Source organism: Sinocyclocheilus anshuiensis, unplaced genomic scaffold, assembly GCF_001515605.1.
Source record: "Sinocyclocheilus anshuiensis isolate Anshui unplaced genomic scaffold, SAMN03320099.WGS_v1.1 scaffold1038, whole genome shotgun sequence".
NCBI classification, from domain to species: Eukaryota; Metazoa; Chordata; class Actinopteri; order Cypriniformes; family Cyprinidae; genus Sinocyclocheilus; species Sinocyclocheilus anshuiensis.
Window position 1 is genome coordinate 175,359 of NW_015536540.1, and position 4,121 is coordinate 179,479.

At 41.7% G+C, this 4,121-nt stretch overlaps 1 long non-coding RNA gene across 2 annotated transcripts in view; it reads left to right on the forward strand.

The window, feature by feature from the left end:
• LOC107696927 (uncharacterized) overlaps positions 1 to 2,155 on the forward strand; it is a 44,725-nt gene extending 42,570 nt beyond the window's left edge. For both annotated transcript variants that reach the window (XR_001635138.1, XR_001635139.1), the window contains exons 3-4: positions 1,830 to 1,949; positions 2,051 to 2,155. This is a non-coding gene — a long non-coding RNA (uncharacterized LOC107696927). The remainder of the gene's footprint in view (positions 1 to 1,829; positions 1,950 to 2,050) is intronic.
• Positions 2,156 to 4,121: the final 1,966 nt, after the last annotated feature.

The window sequence follows — 4,121 nt, forward strand, 5'->3', positions numbered from 1 at the left end:
CTTTCCTTTCCTTTCCTTTCCTTTCCTTTCCTTTCCTTTCCTTTCCTTTCCTTTCCTTTCCTTTCCTTTCCTGTCTGTCCGTCCTATTTCCTATCTGTCTTTCTGTGTTTCTTGTATTTCCTCCTGTCTGTCTGTTCCTTCCTTTCCTGTCTTTCTTCCTTCCTTCCTATCTGATATTCATCTTTTCTACTGTTTGTGTTCCTTCCTTTTCAACTTCCTTTCCTGTCTGTCTGTCTGTTTTCCTTTCTTTCTTTCTTTCTTGCTTTCTCTTCCTGTGTGTATGTCAAAGTGTGTGTGACACCGACCTGTCTTGGCAGTGCAGGTTTTGGTGGTAATGTGATGTGCTGGATTCCTGCTGTTCCAGCACAGTGTTGGTATTTGCAGGACGCCTGTAGACGTGTGTGTAAGTGAGAGAGCGAGAAACCCAGAGAGCATATGTGAGTGTGTGTGTTCGTGACAGTGCTGGTGCTGACTGGTCCTGGCAGACTGGAGATGTTGCTCTCCATGACGCGAAGTGTGCCAGAGTGGTGCTTTATCTCAGGGCTGACACACATACACACAGGGCATCATGATCCTTGCTTGCCCTTTTTCCCGTTATTCTCATATATGCGCTTTACTCTGCTCCCATGACTGTAGATTGCGGGTCCAGGCTCAACTTCTGTGTTGTGGCTGGGTTTTAATGTGTTGCGTGTGTAACCCACTGTATATGATTGCAGTTATTTAACATCTACAGAATGTTGATGTAAAACATTAATAGTATTTTAGAATTAAACCAAGCCTAAGCACTGTAATGCAGCATGATAAGTGTGCATGCATGTTCAGTGTGAGTATCAGGAGATGTGGGAATAGAGTAGCATAAGAGGCCTGACATAGAGGACCATGTGCAGACCCTGCAGTTTGTTCAGTACCATCCCAGACTTCCAGGTCAGATACTGAGTGAATACTCAAGAGAAGAGTGCAGTAAAGCTTAGCAGTGGATATACTTTTACACATGACATATATAATATACAAGGAGGTGGAGAGACAATAGAGTTTCACGATGTTTGCAAGAAGTTAGCAAATAAAGAGTTCCAAGGCTGGCCATCAAAAAGATGAATCACCTTCCTTGGTGCAGGAAACTTGTTTCAGATGTTTTTTTTTTTTTATGAATTCTCTAGTAATTCTTTAGGGGGAAAATTAAACAATGAAACTTGCAATAAATGCCCATATAAAATGGTCTGGCTGTAAAAGTCTATGATATTACCCTTTTTTCTGATATATTCTCAATTATGAAAAAGCTGCTTGTTTTCAGTCTTTTTTAATTAACAAAAACTGAGAATATTGATAATTAAACGTTCTTCAATAAGAACAGTATTTTTTGAAGGGGAAAAGAATATGATTGTAGTTTACATCTTGATGTTATTTGTTTATTAGCATTTTAATGCTTTTTAATTTGTTATAAATCAGTAATAATTTATTAATTTAAGTCATCCTGTGGCCCCCTGGAAGTTTGCTGAGCCCCCCTAATGTGTCCCCTGGTAGAGAACCGCTGATTTATATCGCAATCCAAGACTTCGAAATTTGTTCAGATTTTGCAACATTATTAAACTCTAGAGGAGAAACATGTGAGATTACCAGTTTTTTCCTCTGAAGAAAAGTCTGTATTTGCTCACCATTTAATCTTATTGCTGCTTAAAAGAAAGAGTTAGATATTAAAGAGATCTTATACATGCTTTTTCTTTTCTGTGTCTATGCAATTATTCAAAAGCCAAACGCATTGTCTCCTCTGCATTGCCATTTAATTGTATTTACAACTAGTTTTTCATGCTAACGTGAGTTCTGTTTCTCAGCATCACATCACGGGGCAAAAACCTCCTAAGCGTTCGACCAGCGCAAGCGTGTTAAAGCTTGTAGAGGTGGAGCGGTCCACCTCATCTGCTCTCTGCCAGAGCCAGTGTGTGTGATAAATGGTGGGTGTGTGTGACGGCCCCCTCCACCCTCCCAGCATGTATAAGTTTTGCCTTTAATTACCATGGCTGATAATGTTTCCTATCCATAACTGTCTGTGCAGAGAGGAGGCCCGGTCTGCTTACTGATGCACAGGAGATACCGAACCAGCCCCCCCCACTCCTTACCACCCCTCCATCCACCTCCTCTTCCTCCATCTTTCAGCTTCATCTATGTAAGCAGGGCATCTTTCATTTCAATATTTCAATATTTATGCCTAATCTTTACAAGCGGAAAAGTTCAAAGTCATTGTAAGGGTATGTAACTTTCACTGTCAATTACACTCTACTGGCAGTTGGGTCTGGGTGTTTATTTATTTATGTGTTTGACGGCCTTTCCGGCTTGCGCGAGAAGAAGGCCGGAGAAAGACAGCCCTGTCATATCTGACTTGTCTACATACTTCCTGCCAGTTCTCGGAATCCCAGCGAAGTGAAATCGCTCGGTCCGGTCCTAACAGACAGGCCTGCCTCTCTCACAGCTGTAGCTCGCTCTGTTTGTACTCTCATTGATTGCTGTAATTAGTCACTATGGTGTTTCAGCTGAAGAGGGGGAGAGTATTTGTTATGCCTCGATATAATTCCGGGTGTGCACGCATCTGCGTCCGCTTGCTTGCCTAGTGTATGTACACATTTCTCCATTGAATGTGAACTTGAATAAAAAAAGCCCAGAAAAGGTCACGCTCATTTGCATGATGGCCTTCATTAGAATATGCTAAGGACGGACGCGGGTGATTTCTTTCTCCACCGTGATGAATAGCTGCAGCATTACCTACTCGCCTCAAAGTAGTCCTCCGTCACCCTCATTTACATTTCCCTCCCTTTTATATTTATTTCGTACATTTGCGAAATACTCACAGATATTGCTTCTGAAGAGACCTGGCAACCTGTTTTGCAATTTAAATTGGCAGTGCTTTATGGGGTAATAGTCAGCTTGTCATTTAGAAGCGCCGGTGCTCTCACGGCCTCTTACGACTCTCAAAGAGTTCGATTTTAAATCAAACGACGCTTTGGGGCCTCGGCGGTAAATTAGGCTGAGCTTAAACACCCTTGATTGGACGCTTCGGGGCCATTTTAAACTATATCTTTGGTTCATGTTGAAGTATCGCTATTGTTTTTAAATGCGTTGTGGGATAGGGTGGGTCAAAAGCTGATTGTTTATGATACAAATCTGTGGATTAGAGAAAAATTGTTTGGTGTATGTGTGTTAGGTCAAGTTTTATATTTTAAGATCTGATATTTAGTTAGGCTAAGATACAAAAAAAGGCAGTGATTTAGAAAAAAAGTAAAAAAAAAAAAAAGGAAGGAAGAAGAACAAAAATCTATGAACAGCCAACATTTGTATATAGTATGTTTTTATTTATTTAGATATTTATTTTTATTTATTTATTTATTTTTATTTTTATTTTTACAGAAATTGACTTTCATTCAGCAAGGACATATTAAATTGATGTAAATACACTTAAGATTTCTATTTCAAATGCTGTTTTTTTAATTTAAATAAACCCGAGGCTGAAAGAAACTATGTATCACAGTTTCCACAGAAATATTAAGCGGCACAACCATTTTCAACTGTTATAGTAATAGTAATAATGTTCCCTTTCAGTCAGTCACGTTCGACGTTACGTCAGTCGTGACTGACGAATTGGGATCTCGCCCGAGAGCCCAATCACCTTCGAGTGTTAACTAAACAAGCCAATGACAGTTGGCGTGCGTGTTTCTCCACGCGCACCCCGCCCCGCAGCGCGAGTATAAAAGGAGAACGCGTGCAAACGCACATGAGCTTTTCGCTTCGGAGCCGAGCCTTCTACTAGGACGAATCTCCGCGAGTGTCTACAAAGAGACAGCCTAGCGTTGGTGTTACGGCGCGTCAGCGGGGGTTGCCATTCAGTGCTGCTCATCTTCGGCGTGCTGCAGCTGCCATTCTGCGGTCTCGCCGTGACTTCCCCTGGGCACTTCAGTGCTCTCTCTAAAAGAGTGTTTCCTTTTTTTCCTAAAAGAGCAAATATCTAAAAGAGCTCCACGAGCGACGGGCGTCTTTTTAAAGATGGCTTCCCGCTCGTGCGTTTCTGGAGGTGGTCGTTTCCTGGCTTCATCTGACGGTCACGATCGCTGTGTCTCGTGCTTGGGCTTTCAGCC